This window comes from Ambystoma mexicanum, chromosome 5q (genome assembly GCF_040938575.1).
Source record: "Ambystoma mexicanum isolate Mex_15411 chromosome 5q, UKY_AmexF1_1, whole genome shotgun sequence".
NCBI classification, from domain to species: Eukaryota; Metazoa; Chordata; class Amphibia; order Caudata; family Ambystomatidae; genus Ambystoma; species Ambystoma mexicanum.
In genome coordinates, this window is record NC_090933.1 from 57,471,152 (window position 1) to 57,490,708 (window position 19,557).

Genomic DNA, 19,557 nt, shown 5'->3' on the forward strand with positions numbered 1-19,557 from the left:
TTTGTTTCCATTACAACAAAACCTGAATTTAATTATGACTGCAAATCTCGAAATTCTATCTGTGTGTTGTCGTGGCAAAACGTTTAGTAGAAATATATGCTAGTCAATTGGTGGAGACAATTTGAATTTGTGATATTGTGTTGAGCCACTGCGTTGGTGACTGAGTTGTGATTGTCTTGTTATTCTTTGTCCAAACTTAAATAAACATATATCCTTATTATACACAAGCTTGGTTCCAAGTCTATCGATGACACAGAGTATTTGTTGGGGTGGATGTGAGACGAGGAGAAGTCCTCACCAAAGTGGATCTGAAATCAAGTACTTTATTGTGCACCACCTTGCTTTGGGGTGTAGGAACTCGCTGAGTTGAGTGTGACCACCTAATAAACGGTGACATCCGCACACTCGTTGTTCTTCAGAGTAGATAGCTGACCTCGATGTCTAAGATTTTGACTTCGGGCCAGACCGCCTCACCACGCAGCTCCACTAGCCTGCTGTTCTGCTCTGACACAGATTTTCATTCTCCTTCATGGCTCTGGCTTATTTATTTCATGATACTAATGTCCAGAGTCTATAAAATGGTGGCTTTGCCTTCATTCTATTCACTACTTATAGCTAGCCTACACAACAACTTGATCTACCTTGCATTTTAGCATCTGTACAATCATTGAACCTTTGTTTTCTGCAGGACCTTTCCACTTTGATAGTTCACTCAATTCTTTACTTCGCCATTTGTCCTCTATGATCCATACATTGTCTTCATTCAGTATCTTGGGACATCATGCACACTTTCTTAGGATGTCATCAGTTCATTTTCTAAGCTCTTTCTCATATTCCTTCAGGGAGTCCCTCCTGTAGGTTGTCATCAACTCGAGGGTACCTTCAATAGGGTTGTCTCAATGGATATCTCCTTCCAAATACTCACTGTGGTATTGGCACAAATGTTGGTGTCAGGCAAGGCACAGTCATCAAGGAGGTAGGGGGGTGGGATTTCCTGCAGATGTATACATCTGCCACTTTACACTGACACCAGGATTCACCCCTTGGGGCCAGCATGATATATTCAATGGTGACAGTGCTCCTGTCAAAAGCAGGTGCTACACAATGTCTGATCATGTCAGAACTCACAAAAAGGAAGAGGTCAACAAGATGCTTGACCTTGGGTTTATAGAGCCATCCACCAGTCCATGGGCTAGTCCAATTGTACTAGTACCAAAAGCAGGAACCAAAGTTGAGATTCTCTGTGGACTACAGGGCTCTGAATGCAGTCACAAAGACTGATGCGCATCCTTTACCAGGGACAGATGAGCTGGTGGATACATTTGGAGCTGCCAAGTTCCTCAGTACATTTCACTTGACCTCAGGCTATTGGCAAATAGCACTGACAGACGATGCCAAGAGGAAAACTGCATTTTCCACCTCCGAGTCAACCCAGAGTCAACCATAGAATGTGAGTGTTTTGCCATTGTGTGGTCATTAAAGAAGGTTAGGCCATACTTGTATGGTTCTACTTTCCTTATTCAAACTGAACGCCAACCCTTGAGATGGTTAATGCAAATGAAGGGGGGAATCGTAAATTACTTAGATGGTCCATCAGCCTCCAAGGGTTTGATTTTACCATTGAAAATAGGTTAGGATGCAATCATAAAACTGCTGATGGTCTCTCCAGAAAGTATGAACGCTTGGAACAAGAGATTCACCCAGGAGTGGATGAAATCCTCTGGTGCCTTAGTATGGGGGTAGACGCATGTTAGGGAGAATTTTCATTGCTGTGCCAATTCCCTTTAACCTCAGAGATCCCCAGATCTTTTACTGGACTCTGGGAATTCTTTAATTTTTAGTCCTGAGTGAGTGGGGCTTTTTTCTGTCTAGAATATTGTGTTTCTTACTGTTTAATGGAGTCTGGTAAACTCCATAGGCATCTGCTTTTTTCATTGTAACACACAGCACCTTTTGTGCAGTGCCACTGAATGTTTCACTACCTTTTCTTGGGCGAACTACTGTTCCCAAGAATAGTAGGATGACTTTTGTCTTGCATTAATGCAAGTCATTTTAAATAAAGCAACAGAGTGATAGAAAGCAAAAGGATGTATTGCTAAAGGGAGAATTGAACTACGAGCAAAACCCTTACAAATATGTGAATGTATGCAGTGCAAATATATTGGGAACCAAAACAGGATAATACATCAAAAAGTAAATTATCAAAGTATATTTGCATCTCTCGGAGAGGGCAAAGAACCAGTATGAACAAAAGTTCTGGCAGGTGTGCACACCAGACAATTACTAATGTGCGAATACAAGAAGCACTGACAGGAGAGTATACCAGGCAACTACAAGTGAGTGAATATGAGAAGCCCTGGCCGTAGAATATATCAGGCTGTTATGAGAAATGTACATGGGTTAAAGACATCCTGAGAAGAAACGCCAGTACTAGGAAAGGGATTTTGTTAATCAGGAGTAATGAGGTCTGAGAAGAAACATCAGGACTAGGAAAAGGGATTGTGTTAACCAGGAGAAAAGGAGCATAAGCCTGGCAGAAAGGTATACCAGATTTTCTGAAAGAGGCAAACCTACAAAGCCAGCCAGTTTTGTGTGTCAGTGTTATTGTTGGCCAAGGAACGCACAATTAACTGTTTGTGAAACAGCAGAGGCTATAGGGGAAGGGGAACCACCCTATGGTGCAAAGATCTTTATCCCTGAAGAACGTTTGTTTTGGAGCCATTTATTCTTCCTTTATGAACAACTTTCTAAACCACCCAAGGTTAAAGACATTTCCATCTTCACAGTGTGAGGGTCAGAATAGAACTGTGGACACGGGGCAGTTTTTGGGTTGGTCAAATTCCTCTAAGAACAGGGTCAGAGAGCCATTTTCCCAACCCCTTCTATTTTCAATAAGTCTTTAACCAAAATCATGGCTAACTAGTGTCAGAGTTTCATTCCAGGCTCCTCACAGTGTACTGTTTTCAATCCATTTGTGTGCATGACTTTCAGTCTCTGGATGCCTTCACAGATTTAATGTATGTATGCAGTTTTCAAACTGCATGTGTCTTTGGGCTAGATATATATTATTCCACAGTAACATGTACACTGTTAAAACACCCACTTCCCTTCCACATTACATATGAATGAATCTGTTTGTGCATTCAAAGGTACGGGTTTGCATGGTTGTGCACGTTGCACAATTATTATAAAATAGAACGAATTCCACTCATTTTTGTTGCACAAATACCTAATCCATGATTACCATAGCCAAAAGTATTTTGCAATGACACTATATCCCAAAATGACTCTAGACTGGCTAAAGCCACAAATTACACTTTAAATAGTACTTAATTTTACAAAGGCAATTCCACATTAAAGTGGCACCAACATGCAATCAGTTTTACATTTCTTTTTTCCATAAAAAGTAAATTGGGTTATAAAGAAGTAACTCATTTGGTGTCCCTTGTAACTGGCATGACAAAGGGCATGTACACATTTCAACACCTGTGTTCCTTGTCTGAAATTGCATTCCGCAGAAATCTCTACACTTTACCTTCCCATATATACCTTGGACAATCTTTCTGGACAGTTTGGGGTTGATTAGGGTTTAGTTTAACGTTTGGGTATGGCTTCTGCATTTGGAGAGTCGGCTGGGAACTCGGTCAGTCTGTAATGATTTCTACAGAAAACCCCCTCTTCAATTGACTGTCTGGAAACCAAATTCTAAACACAGACTGCCCATTATTTTTTCAATTGACTGGTCTCTAATCTGCCTGGGGTCAGTCCTCCAAAAAATCAGCTATGCTCTCCTTTCTCCAGTTCGTTCCTCAATAATCATCTTCCCATATTCCATAATCATGTCCTTCCTATGACCTGTGTGCATGTAATTATATATATTTCTGACTCCTCCCCTGCCCTGTGTGGTTTTCCCTGTCCTAGAAGTGGGGGTCATAACTGCTCCTATCAAAGAGATGCCAATTTAGTTTTCGAATTCTATGTTTCTATTAAAATAAGCTATCTTATTAAAACGGTATCCAGACAATATATCTATAACATAACAGAGTGCTGCATTTCAGAGTAGACCATAACACCGAAAAACAATGCAAATATTAATTAAATAAATAAACGGTATTGAGGTAAAGGGGTTAAAATGGGTCAGGATGGGGTTAGGTTGGAGATATAAGGGTAAACAAATGGGGGTCTTGAGGGGGGACCCCCACAAATAAAAAATAAACAAATGCAGTGTTTTTCGGTATTTTGTCTGCCATTAAATATACCACTCTGTCATTTTGGTTGGTAAAATCACATATAACCATTAAAACCATTAAAACCTATAGAACTGTAATCTATATGTCAGTATGCAGAATTAGGCACTTGACTTGATTGTGTTGTGACAAGATTTGGCCAAGTAACATGTATTTGCCATTCATGACATGGCACAGTATATATATTTTTTACCTAATTTTGTAAATATTTCTCCTATCTACAAATTGTAAAATTGTCATGTTCATCTGCCCTTACATTGCAATGCAGTGATTATAACCTCATGTTTCAGTCTATTTCTATTGCTAGTTTGGAGTTGCTGATGTTTTCGTGCAGGTGCTAATGGCGGTGCACCGTCTCTAGACTCCTTTTTCATGATATCAATATGTGTTCAGAGTAGATGTCTTTTGATGTGCATATAGTTCAATAACCTTTCCTTTAACCAGGGCCAATGGAGTTTTTAGGGGAGGCCTGAAGCTTGATGAAAGATGACAAGTGCTCTGAAGCTGAGAACCCAGATCCATAAGTGCATCTAGAAGGGGATTTATTTGTATAATCTTCGTAACAAGCTGGAGCAGACCACCAATTTATTTCTATATATTCTTCATGTTTTTATTATGAATTCCTGAGCTGTGATAGGCCTGATAAGTAGAATATTTAACCCCTCCATTTCATATGACCGGCCTCAGGTACGTCACTTTGAATCTCCAAAAAGGATTTAGAGTGAAATGAATGTATGGTAGTGTGTATGTAAGTGCTTTGGATTAAGGCGCTATATAACTAACACATCATTATCATTATCATTACCATTGTAAACTGGAACTTTTATGTTGGTTCTTATATGACTCTACATCACATTGTTTTAGGTAAAGGGAAATATATGCAAATCCAGTCACTGAAATTATATACAGTTATTCTTAATATTATGCTGCAATAGTTCTTATATTTTACACTAGTTGAAAAGCCAATGTACAAGGGCTAATGTGGTTAAAGGAAGACATTTTCATAGTGTAATTATATTATGTGGTGTATTTTAACGTAATTTATGTTATTAGAAAAAAATGTGTTTCTTGCTCCTTTTACATGGAGAAGTAATAACCTTAAACAAAATCTCACAGAATCCGTTGAAAGTTAAACATAGTACATTCGGCCAATTGTTGTATCTGCTCCTCATTGTCTTGGATTCCACTTACAGGTTTTGGACTCAAATAGATAATGTTAAGTGATGTGTAAAAAACCTGAAGGTATCTCACTATTGGATCCAGTTCCTGGGGTGGACCAGTGTGGGGGATCAAATGGGCGAGGGGTCTGCTGGGAGTGGAAGTGGGACACCGAGGGTTGAGATGCAGTATCCCCTACTTTGTGACACCTTTTCCCCATCCTACCCTGTAGGATATTTAGAAGTTCTGATCCCCCTGTCCTTTTCCCCACACAAACACTTTCTTACATGGTAACAGACAACGGACTAACACTAGAGCCGTTTACCTAACATGTCCCAATACACAAGTCAGTCAGAGTCAGGCAACTAGCAATAATCACACACACCTGATGGCCCTTTAACTTCCCCACAGGGTTAAAGGTGGAGCTTGAAAGCACACTTCTAGCAAGGCCGAACACACGGGGAGACAGCTACACCTGGCAGTTCAAACGGAGAAGAAAAGCAGTGCGACTTGATAGCCCTTTTCAAGTCAGAACCGCGAAGCCTCCGAAAAGGGAAAGCATAAAACCGGGCACAACCACTGGCATGCAACGCAGCAGACATAAATGGTACACAGGGCCTCCCACTTTAATACTACAGGCGGAGAGGCATGCTGGCTACTGTGATACTATCCTTGACTCTAGAAAACAAAGAAGCCAAAGGGGTTCAGCACAGATTGTGAGTCGGAGGAAGCTGATAGTAAACCAAACTGTATCGAGGCCAAGGTTGCAAGTGGCAGCACTTTTGAAAGCAAGGAATCTGAAATACAAAGAACTTGTGTATGTATTGAACTTTAGAGAAAGCCCAGTTGAGGTCCAGGTGCAGAGGGGTCCGGCACCACATGAGCACTCATTCGAGAGACTCTGACCGGGATCTATTCTTTGAAACTACAAGAACAAGAAACCCTAAGAAGGAGTGGCGTGAGTCATCAGAGTGGTCCTGTAAGGGTTACGTCAAATCCCTTATACAATCGAAAGTCTCTGACCCGTTGCCAAGGGAAAGCTAGGGGAAGGGAGCCCAACTTTCCAATAAAGTTGTGAACTGTAATTTGGGGCTAGTATGAACCTGACAGAGGGATGCAGAGAGAAAGCCAGGAGAAAGAAAACCTTGTTTTCCGATGAAAATTAGCAATGCAAATATATATACTGTGTTAAAGAAAGGCCGTAGTGAACATGACAGAGGGAGGCCCAAACTGCAAGGAGGATCCAAGCCCAACAGAGGGAGTTCCTAAGGGACAAGGCAAGAAGAGGAGGATCCGAGCCCGACAGTGGTAGATCCAAGAGGCGAAGAGCAATAGCCCAAGGAACGAGAGTACCAAAGTAACTTTTTGTTTATCTTTTTGTTTCTTTGAATCAGCCAGCCTTCTAAGGCAAGAGACTTTTGCAAGAAAGAGACTTAGCCTCTGAAGGTTTTTGATATCGATAAACTGAACTGGGAACCTCATACTGATGAGGCCAAGGAGTATGCTGCGCTCTAGAGTCCCGCCTTCTCACGTGCTCCAAACATGGGGAAGGGAGACCCAGCCAAACCATCCTGACTTTTCATTTTGTGAACACTTCTTTCTTTTCTGGTGAACATTATCCCACACTCTTTTTGTAATTTAGCAGTAGGGAATTGAGAATAGGTCTTTTTTAGTATAGGCATTTTTTATTTGACAATATGCCACTAGGACTGCCTTATTATTATTTGATGGTTGTAGCTTGCTCCCATCTTATATTTAGGTTTAGATTAGGTGTTTAACTCACCCATTATAAAGTTCAATAAACACCCTTGAATTGTGATCACTTGTGTCTGTCTTTACTGTTTCCACCATGAGTTCCTTATTGATGTCAGAGTAGTACAATTCACATGCAGCATGATTCGAAGTAGACATGAGATCTCAAAATAAAGTAAATTGAAGTCAAATAAAGTTTAAAATGTACATATTGATATATTAATACAGACCAGGAAATATTTCATAATAACTACATTAAAAAAAGTAATTTATTTTGTAAGAGAAAAAGTGCTTAATCAAATGAATTTCTGTTTATATGTTTTCAAAAACATGTAGATCATTGTTGGAATACACATTATGTTCATGTGGAAAATGAATTTGAAGTCTTATTGTTATATGCGTAAGGCAACAGCTCCCTCTAGCTGTGATAACATGAAATACACTGTTTGTTCACATGGAAGATGAACTTGAAGTCTTTTTGTTGTATGCGTAAGGCAAGCTCCCTCGAGTTGTAATAACAGGTGAATCAGTACGGACGGCTTCGGACAAACATACATCTGGCCTTTTATTTTATAGTATGATTATTTAGTACCCAGAACACATATTAAATATGGTGCCTGAAAACTAATCTCATTTTTACTGTAAATACATTTTCTTGACACATGGTATCCAAATTATAAGAACATCTTTAAGAAATCCAGTTCTATTGAGCTTCAGAGTTGAGGGAATGACTGCTTTGAGCACCCAGGCTGAGTTCTTGTGGTGACAACATATTCCTGTTGTTTGGGCCTTGTCTTGGAATGTTTACATAAATATAGTTCCTGTTCAAATACACTCCATTCCCAAAATGTCAATAGGCAATCAATAAGGCAATGATTGAAGAAACATTTTGGTACTGTGATCTTGCATCTTAATCTTGCATTTTTCCAGAGTCATCCTTTTGTCATTACAATGAGCAAGAGTCATATATATATAACATATGATATAATTGGTGACTGGTGTCTCTCTTGCTCTTTCAAAAAGGCCTTTTTCAATTCACTTTAGTTTAGGCCTTTGTCCTTTTCTCCAAATGGTCTCCACAGATCTCCCTTCCAACAACTGTAATCTCCAGGATAAAGACAGAAGCTTAGGGGACTCTCATCATGAACAAACATCCCCTTTTTGTGTGGTTAGCTTTTTGACAAGGGGTTTTAATCAGCCCACAGACAGAGGACCATCTGATCGTCATTGTAGCCTTGGCTTTTCACATCAAGGCTTGGATTGCATCTTTTCTTCAGTGAGAGGCACTCAGATTGCCACTTCCATTTCCTTAGTTGGAGCAGACAATCAACGCACTTTTCATTGTCTTCCCCTTTTCTTTCCCTGGGGTCCAGGAGATAGAAATAAGATTTTAATCAGTTTGCTACAGAGAGGGGCAGAATGACTGGTTTAGTATAACATACAGTCAATGTTTTATAATTTGTTGCTTTTTATAAGTTCCTATACTACCCTATTCTTTCTATATTCAAATTGCAAAATGATACTCATATTGCAAACTACAAGCCCTGATTGGTCCTGACAAAAGATCTCCACTCATTGGCAGTCCTCAGCTAAGGACCCAAGGCAAAGGACGGCTCAATTTCGACAGCTCCTGGTCGTATCTGCAGGTATACGCAGGAGAAGCAAGAAGCCGACAAAAAAGTAAGTGTGGCAAGGGCGGGGACAGAAGCAATTACTTCTCGCCATAATACCCCACCACTCAACCTAGAAACTAAACCATTGTAAGATCTGGTGGTCAGTCATAATCTCGAAAATAAAATGTCGAAAGACAAAAATGTAGACAAATTAATGTGGAAAAAAAATGTTGAATTATTTTTTTGTTCTGTATTTTTTTTTTGACTCTAGTATATATAAAAAAATAGGTAAAAAAAAAGGGGGATTAGGGGAGAACCGCCCCATTTTCGAACAAAAAACATAATTAAAAAAAATTCGACATTTTTTTTTTCGAGATTTGTTTTCCGACATTTTGACTTTCCAGATTTTGCCATTCGAGATTATCACTATGAACCGTAAGATCTACACACTGTGTTAGCATTACATTTAGAAGTTTGCATTTACAAACATGTCTATGGTATAGTCTCATTATTAGAGCACAAAATTAATTGTTGCATTTAGAAGTGTGCTTACCATCCTCTCTGTCCAAAGCTGATTTTAAAAGCACGCCCAATAGCCTCTCTGTGAAAGGTTGAATCTAGAAGTGTGCCCAATAGCCTCTCTGTGAAAGTTGAATCTAGAAGTGTGCCCAATAGCCTCTCTGTGAAAGTCGAATCCCAATAGCCTCTCTGTGAAAGTTGAATCTAGAAGTGTGCCCAACTTCCCCTCTGTGAAAAATAGAATTTAGAAGTGTGCCCAATATCCTCTGTGAAAAGTTAAATTTAGAAGTGTGCCCAATAGCCTCTCCGTGAAAGTTGAATCTAGAAGTATGCCCAACTTCCTCTCTGTGAAAAAATGAATTTAGAAGTGTGCCCAATAGCCTCTCTACGAAAAGTTGAACCTAGAACTGTGCCCAAAAGCCTCTATGAAAAGTTGAACCTAGAAGTGTCCCCAATAGCCTCTGTGAAAAGTTGAACCTAGATGTGTCCCCAATAGCCTCTCTATGAAAAGTTGAATTTAGAAGCGTGCAAATACCCTCTTTGTTAAAGTTGAATTTAGAAGTGTGCCCAATAGCTTCTGTGAAAAGTTGAACCTAGAAGTGTTCCCAATAGCCTCTCTGTGAAAGCAGAATTTAGAAGTGTGCAAATAGCCTCTCAGTGAAAGGTTGAACCTAGAAGCGAGCCCAATAGCCTCTCTGTGAAATGTTGAACCTAGAAGTGTCCCCAATAGCCTCTCCGTGAAAGCAGAATTTAGAAGTGTGCCCAATAGCCTCTCTGTGAAAGCAGAATTTAGAAGTGTGCCAAATAGTCTCTCTGTGAAAGCATAAGTTAGAAGTGTGCCCAATAGCCTCTCTGTGAAAGCAGAATTTAGAAGTATGCCCAATAGCCTCTCTGTGAAATGTTGAACCCAGAAGTGTGCCCAATAGCCTCTCTGTGAAATGTTGAACCTAGAAATGTCCCCAATAGCCTCTCTGTGAAAGCAGAATTTAGAAGTGTGCCCAATAGCCTCTCTGTGAAAAGTTAAACCTAGAAGTGTGCCCAATAGCCTCTCTGTGAAAAGTTGAACCTAGAACTTTGCCCAATAGCCTCTCTGTGAAAAGTTGAACCTAGAAGTGTCCCCAATAGCCTCTGTGAAAAGTTGAATTTAGAAGTGTGTCTAATACCCTCTCTCTGAAAGTAGAATTTAGAAGTGTGCCCAATAGCCTCTCTGTGAAAGCAGAATTTTGAAGTGTGCCCAATAGCCTCTCTGTGAAAGCAGAATTTAGAAGTGTGCCCAATAACCTCTGTGGAAAGCTGAACCTAAAGTGTCCCCAGTAGCATCTCTGTGAAAAGTTGAATCTAGAAGTGTCCCCAATAGCCTCTCTGTTGAAAATAAAATTTAGAAGTGGGCCCAATAGCCTCTTTGTTAAAGCTGAATCTAAAGTGTGCCCAACTTCGTTTCTGTGTAAATTAGAAATAGAAGTGCTCCTAATACCCGTTCTGTGCAAACCTTGCACATAATATCCCTCCAGTGCAAACCAGAACCCAAATATATCCAATAACCCTGTGCAAAGCTGTCCCTAGAACTGCGAAAAGTTTAACTCAGAGGTTCTGTCTAAATAACATACCTGAAGTAAGCCCCTGTGCAAAGTTGACCCTAGAACTGCGAAAGTTTAACTCAGAAGTTCTGTCTAAATTACCTACCCGAAGCAGGCCTAATACTATCTCTGTTGTATAGTCGAATTTAAAAGTCTATCTAACAGTCCAACAGCATCCCTGTGTACAGCGGAATTCAGAACTTAGAAGGCTATTTAATAGCCCAACATCATCCCTGTGTACAGTTGAACTTAGAAGTCTATCTAATAGAGCAACATCATCTCAGTGTAAAGCTGAATCTAGAAGTGTGCCTAAAAGCCTATCCCTAAATTCCCACTCTAAATACCCGCAAAGTTTAATTTAGAAGTGAACCTAATAACGCACCTAGCTCGAATTTAGAAGTATGACCAATAATTGCCCTGGCTGAACTCAGAACTATCCCTAATACCCTCTCAGTGCAAATTGAATTTAGAAGCGTGCCTAATATCCTCTCCGTCTTCATAATCCCTCCCTGTGCAATAGGGTGCCCAGTATTCGTTGAGTTATTAGCTGAATACTGAAGCATGTGCAATATCGTACCTGAATAAAGTGTAAATTTAGAAGTGGGCCCAATAGCACCGCTAGCTTGAATCTAGAAGTGTGACGAATAGTGTACACATTGAATTTAGAACTAAAATTAGAAAGCCCTCCGAAACTGTACTTAAAAGTCGGCCCAAAACCATACCTGGGGCGTTACAACATTCACTTTCTCCCTAATAGCTTACCTGTAGTCCAGCTTTCTAGAAGAGAGCCTACCAAACAGTGTAACTGTGCTATAGTTCCAACTAAATAGGCCACCTATTCAGCATTCACTGAAACCACGACCAATCTCTCCCAGTGGTAGCAGAACTTATGAAGTGTAAGCTTCACCTGAAACTACCCCCAAGTAGCCCATGCTAACCATGAGTGCACCCGCTCCACCAGGGTTTGTCAGAAACAACCACCATGGACCACCTCCACTCTCTGGTCCGCCTCGCCTCCCGCCCCCCAATCCCAAATCATCGCACCCTCCCTTCCATCCCCTACCCCTCCCCTATCCAAACACCAAGTCAGAGGGGCACGTTGGTGAGCTAACGACCCCAAGACCACTGCCCCCCCTAACCCCATCACCCACCAGCCGAAATTGATCATCCCCGCTCCCCTCACTGTCCTTCCAGGCACACCCTGCCCTTCAACCATACCCCCTCCACCTTTACCACAAACCCCACCATCTTCTTCTCCCGACCACACCCGTTCCCCTCCCTAAAAATGGCACACCTCAGCCCTCTCCTCCTCTGACCCCCCTACCCTCTCCCACACGCCAATCACATCGAAGTTACTAAAAAGGAAACGTACCTGGTCCCCCTCAATCTCTCAGCACTCTTCGCCACCCCTGTCTCGACCCACCTCCTCTTTCCCCCAATCACCACCTTCCCCCCTCATTTCACCCTTCCTGAAATGCCTCTCCCTAGATTTCTCACCAAATGCAACTGAAACCCCTAACCGCCCACACCCCACATTCAATCTTCCCGGTCCAAATCCTATCATCCTAACACACGCATCCACCCACTCCCAACTGAAACCCGCCAACCTTTCTGCTCGCCCACTTTTTCCATCAATCATCAACCACCCTACCCCTCCCCCCCACTCCAGTTTCCACCCCCTGCCCCTGCTCCAGAACCGACAACATCCTCACCTTCCGAAGTGAACTGCATCCTATTTAATGCCGATCCCTAGCAAAAAACAGACACTGCATCTTTGACCTCCTCGCCTCTGACAAACCAGACCTGGTTTTCATCACCGAAACCTGGTTCTCTGACGACTTCGCCCCGATCGCCAATGAAGCCTTCCCCCCTGACTACTCCCTCATCCCACTTAACCGTCCCTCTAGAGGTGGAGGAATAGCATTTGTCTTCAAGTCTCACCTCCACGCCTCAATCACCGACAACCAACCCTGCATTCCTGCCTGCGAATCACTCCTCGTTAAACTATCCCTCTCCCCGTCACTCTCACACAGCTTCCTAATAATCTACAGACCTCCTGGCTACGATAGACAATTATCAAACAACCTCTGCGACTCTATTGCCACCCTCCAAATAAACCATCACAACCTCACCCTTCTTGGAGACTTCAACATATGGCTCGACATCCCCACCAACCCTATGACGCACTCTCTGGTTGACGGCCTAGACGCAATTAACCTCCAACCCCACATAAACGGCCCGACTCACTATAAAGGACACACTCTTGATGCCATCTTTAACTCCCACAACCAGATACATCTAAACACCCCCACCCCTATCATCTGGTCCGATCATTTCATTGTTTCCTTCACCATTCTCTCACCCGACCCCCTTCCCCTATGCAAATCAAATGCTGGAAAAAACTAACAATCGTTCCTGACCTAGCCGACACACTCCTCCAATCTCCACCATCCACCGCCCAACTCAATAATCAATTAACCCCCAAGGCCTTTGACTCATGGCTCAACTCCTCAATAATGCGGCTCACACCCTCCTGTAAACCATCAGCCCGCCGTGGCCTGTTCCCTAAATGGTTCACACCTGAGCTTAAAACCACTAAACAACTATATAAATACCTAGAACGCAAATGCCAGAAAGACAAATCCCAGGAGAACGGTACCACCTTGGCCCGACACCTTCATCAGTACAAGGCTGAAATCCGGAAAGCAAAAAAAGCCCACTACAACTCCCGAATCCTAAACTGCAAAAACCCCAGCAAAGAACTTCACAAAATCATCTCCGAATTCACCAAACCAGCATGCACTACGACCGTCCCAACTCCCTCCCAATCACTGTGCGACTCACTCTCTCTCTCCACTTTTACGCCACGGCTCTGGAAAGAGCAAATGCTCTAAACACCAAACTGGCCCTCTTACATCCTCCAGGCAACCCTCCCCCCATTCCGGCCAACCCACCGCCTGAGACCACTACGCAACCAACGTTCGAATCCTTTAGTCCAATATCACCAGACCGATTTTCTCAAACTTCTCTCTGCCCGCAAACCATTCGGCTCTCCCTTAGACCCTTGCCCGGCCACAACCCTCAAAGAAATATTCACTTCCACATGCGCAGGAGAACACGCAAGATCCATCATAAATAACTCCCTTTCCTCTGGCATCTTTCCCGACGCATTCAAAACGGTTCATGTCAAACCTCTATTAAAAAAACCTTCTCTCGACCCCCTCAAGCCCAAAAACTACCGCCCCATCTCAAACACAAGGTTCCTTGCCAAACTCATTGACCGAACCACCTACTCCCAACTAAATGCCTTTGTCGAGGCCAACAATCTCCTAGACCCCGCACAATCAGGTTTCAGAGCCCATCACGGAACTGAAACCACCCTAAGCTCAATCTGGGATGTCCTCAAAATAACAGCCGAGTCTGCGGGATGCGCCGCATTAATCTTTCTTGACCTATCCGCCGCCTTCGAAACGATCAATCACTCAATCCTCCGTGACCGCCTCCACTCCCTAGTAATTCGTGGAACTGCTCTTAAATGGATAGCTTCATTCCTCAAAGATAGGTACCAAATAACGATACACTCCACCTATTCCTCCCAAGCCCGACCAGTGGACACGGGAGTCCCACAGGGTGCATGCCTATCTGCCCTCCTGTTCAATCTCTACTTGATCACCCTCCCACCAATAATTCGCTCACACAACATCCTGTGTTACAATTACGCTGACGACACTCAACTAATCCTGAAGCTCCTGAACTCAAAACCCAACTCACCTCCTGCATCCTTAACATAGAGTGCTGGATGACCCAAAGCCACCTCTTGTTAAACCCCTCCAAAACTGAAATCATGGTATGTGGCAACTCCGAACTTCTTCCAGACCCACTACCCTGGCCATCCGCAATGGACAACCCACCGACCCCCTCTAACGCAGTAAAAAACCTTGGATGCAAGCTTGACTCTGACCTAACACTCTTGTGCCAAGTCAACAACGTCTCAAAGTCATGCCACTACCACCTTAAAACCCTTATGCGCATCTTTCCATATCTCTCCTTTCCCAACAGACTCTCCGCGGTCCAATCAATTGTTATATCAAGACTCGACTACGCAAACCCCCTCTACCTCGGACTCCTTGCATACCAACTGAATAAACTTCAAAGGGCACAAAACGCAGCAACCAAACTGCTACTTGCGCTCGGCCGAAGAGACCACGGCCCTTAAGACTCTGCACTGGCTTCCAGTCGCCCGATGGGTGACCTCCAAAACCTTATGCATCTCCCATCGAGCAGTGCATAAAACCGGACCTCAATATCTTCAAAACAAGCTAAAACCCTATCACCCTCAATGCACTCTAAGATCAAGCTCTGCCGGCCTCCTAATCATCCCTAAAACAAACTCAGTCAGGTTAGGCGAATCATCATTCTCAGCCTTGGCCCCCACACTGTGGAACGCACTCCCACCCCACATCCGCCTTACTGAGGATCTAATGTCTTTCCGCAAACTGCTGAAAACCTGGCTCTTCCCCTAGAACCGACCCGTACGCGAAATGACCCAAACAGTATAAAAGCACCTCAATGACACCAACCCAGCAAACTACCAGATGTGAGAACCGACATCTAATAACCACTAATATAAACTGAAAAGACAAACAGAACAGAATGAGTAAAGTAGAGCAAAGCAGCAAAGTCAATAGTAAGAATAAAATGTACAAAACAGATTTAAATCAATGAAATGGATATAATCCATGATGAAAGAATGGAGTGAATGGAGTGGATGAAATCGATAGAACCGACGAAACATGTGAAACGGATGAATGCACTGACCAGATGAATGCGGTGAGCAGATGAGTGTGTAGATCGGATTAGTGTAAAGAACCGATGAATATGTTGAATGGATGAGGGTGTAGAGCGGCTGGATGTGCAGAATGGATGAATCCGTAGAGCAGATAAGTGCATAAGTACAGAGACGTGCATAGAATGCAGAAGTGCGTAGAGCAGAGGAGTGTGTAGACCGAATGACTGCAGAAAAATGTGAAGAACGCTGAGAAGATGAGTGTCTAGAGTGGGTGAGTGTATAGAGCGGATGAGTGTGTGGAGCGGAGGATGAGTGTGTGGAGCGGATGAGTGTGTAGAGTGGATGAATGTGCAGAGCAGATGAGTGGATAGAGCGGATGAGTGTAGAGACGAATATGGCGAACAGGCTATTACTGTTAAATGCGTGGAAAATGATGAGTGCATAAAGCCGATGAGTGCAGGGAGCAGAAGAGCACGGGGCGGGGATGAGCACGGGGCTGGGAGGAGCATGGGCCGGGGTTGAGCACGGGGCGCGGATGAGCACAGGGCGCGGATGAGCACGGGGCACGGATGAACACGTGGAGCGGATGAGCATGGGAAGCGGATGAGCACGGGGAGCAGTTGAGTACGGGGAACGGATGCATAGATGCATAGAGCTGATGAGTACGGGGAGCGGATGAGTGCGGAGAGCGGGTGAGCGCAGAGAGCGCATGAGCGCGGAGGGCAGATGAGCACAAGGAGTGGATGAGCACGGGGAGCGGATGAGTGCGGGCGTGGATGAGTGCAGAGAGCAGATGAGTGTGGAGAGCGGATGAGCGCAGGGAGCGGATGAGGGCATAGAGCAGCTGAGGGCAGAGAGTGGCTGAGGGCAGAGAGTGGCTGAGGATGGATGAGTGTGAGAGCGGATGTGCGCCGGGAGTGACTAGAGGGGACGAGTGCCTAGAGGAGATGAGTGCATAGAGGGGACAAGTGCGTAGGGGGGACGAGTGCGTAGGTGGGACGAGTGCATAGATGGGGACGAGTGCGTAGATGGGAAGAGTGCGTAGAGGGGACGAGTGCGTAGATGAGAAAAGTGCGTAGATGAGTAGAGTACGTAGATGAGAAGAGTGCACAGATGAGAAGAGTGCGTAGATGAGTAGAGTGCATAGATGAGAAGAGTGCGTAGATGAGAAGAGTGCGTAGAGGAGAAGAGTGCGCAGAGGAGAAGAGTGCGCAGAGGGGAAGAGTGCGCAGAGGGGAAGAGCGTGCAGAGGGGACGGGCGCGCAGAGGGGACGGGCACGTAGAGGGGACGGGTACGTAGATGGGACGGGTGCGTAGATGGGATGGGTGCGTAGTATCTGGACCGAAGGAGAGTGCCATACCAGGAGCAAAGGAGTGCCCGGAACAAATGGACGTGCTGCGTAGAGCAGACGAGTTGCATAGAACGGAGGATGACATAGAGCTTGCGTGGTCCAGACTTGTGCGCGCGAGACAGACTAGAACACGCAGGGCGAACTGGAATGCATGAGGGCGTGGAGAGGACCGGAATGTAGGGAACAGATTGGGTGCATGGAATAGATAGGGTGCATGGAACGGATGTTGTGAAGTACATAGGATAGTTTGGAATGCTGAAAACGTTAGAATGACCACATAACCCACCATATGCTTACTCTCTCCTTTACACCACTACTCAACTAGAACACAGAGATACTATGACACCATTCGGTATAACTGTTCTCATACCAACAACCGCCACATACTCCACATCACTCTATGCAAACACTGCTGGTTTCACACCCCCAGCCAGGCGTACTCCTCAGGCCTAATGCAGCCACATCCGGTCTGGATAAATCCTGCCAGAACGAACACATATTCCTGACCCCGCAGCCACCCCACCTACCGCTAAGAAACAGCTATTACGTGCTGAAGCTGCACACATACCTGGTGCTCACACGCACCTTTGACTCTCCCTACTCCCTCTACTGATCTGAACTTCGGTTCCCAAGGGCGTTCAACCTACCAGCGCCTTCAGACCATACCAATGGTATATAAGGCACTATATAAATGCAAAATAACATAACATAACATACTACACACATTTACCCTTTCAACCAAATCATTCCTATTTACCTCATTATGCAGATTCCTCTTCTTGGTCAAAATGCGTCTGGCGGAGGAGGAACTGATTCCTTGATGAAATGAAGAGCATTTTGAGGATGGCAGGTTTTCAGCTTGTTCAGATGGAACCAACATTAGAAGCTGTTCCCATTGAGGGATGCTTATTTTATAGGCAACAGGAGAGATATTGTCAATGATTTCATAAGATCACTTCCAACAGGCAAGCAACTTACGTTCCTTGGACTGATTTCTTTGGAAATTGTAAATATAAACTCGTCACCTACCGATCTTTTTAAAATGTTCTTAGGTCGTCGCAAGTCTTGGTACCTACCCCAGCTTTTTTCAGTTTCCCCAGCGCGTAGACAAAAGCTTGTTGGAGGTGCTTTTCCAAGGTTTTCTATGTATTCATGAGTGGTAGAGGCATTGATCAATGTATGTTCATGTGTTCAGTACAACACATGTTAAGTCAAGTCCATTTTACTACAAGTTATGAGTTCAAAAGGGGACATTTGTGTTGCAGAAGTTGGTGTAGAGCTCAGAGTCATCAGGGCTGCTAGTAACCGTACATCCCAAATGGGTTCAGAATTCAATACTAACTTCTTTAAGATTCCTACTGCGATTTTATTGTAACACTGCACCTCGCCCCACCCCACTTCCCCGAATGCCAGGTGGCAGTCAATATGTAGTTTTCTATTCACTCCAAGGATTCCTCACTTTTAGTCATTACCTCACTGGAGAAATGAAAACCTCAGTCGGTCTCAATCTTTTAGGAAGGCTGAAATGAGGAAAGATATGGTTTATCAATAACATAGCTGCTGTTTCCATCCTGAAATTTGGACAAGGAAGACATTTGATCCACTTAGTAAGGAGAGACTTAATGGTGAACATATATTTGTTGACGTGTTCAACAGCATAAAATCTTCACAATGTAAACACACAAATTGAAATAATTTTATTATGTTTGTGTAACCATTAGTCTACAATGTAGAATTCTGAGTATCTGAAACCAACCTTCCACTGAAATCAAAAGGTGGTGAAGTTCTAAGAATAAAATTAGAAAAAAAACAATTTGCTTAGTTTTCTTTGAATCCATTAACACGTTTTTGCATAAGAGACATATATTTCTTTACAGTACATTTCACCAATTCTTGGACTGATCCATATAATGGTGGACACTATCTGCAGCAAACTATTGGTTTCTAGCTTTGTCACCAATATTATTTCACATCTGTTGTAAAGTTGTATGGATTCCAAATAATTATGATAACGTAGGGTTGTCTGGAAATCTGTTTTGTTTGGAATGCTGGGACACTTACTATTCTCAAAGGATCAGGTCCACCCTTGTGACACCCATGTTCCATGTATTTATCAAGGAACAGATTTCAATTCCTTGATTCTCTACAGCAAACACCAGAATGAAATACCTAGGAAGATGATGGGGCCTAGGCATTCAATTGTAATTATAAATCACAAAACACTTTCAACTTACTCTATATTACCCCTTTCAGTGAGTAGTATTTAAGCAGGATTCCTCAAAATACATTTAATTGCTACATCAAACTTATTTTACTCCTGGGAAAATTATTTAAATAATTTAGAGTCACTTTTTATTTGTCTTTAAAAGGCCCAGGACAGGTAGGGACACTAGCAGCTTCAGGCAGGTCGGCCAAGTACAGTCTACCTTGTAGTTCATCTGACTGCTCCCAAACTCCCTCTGAAGTAATCTGGTTCAGCCTTGGTAAAAGCCTCTGCATTCAGTTGAATGCTGGACAAGGCATTTTTAAAGAGATTTCCTAATTAGTCCA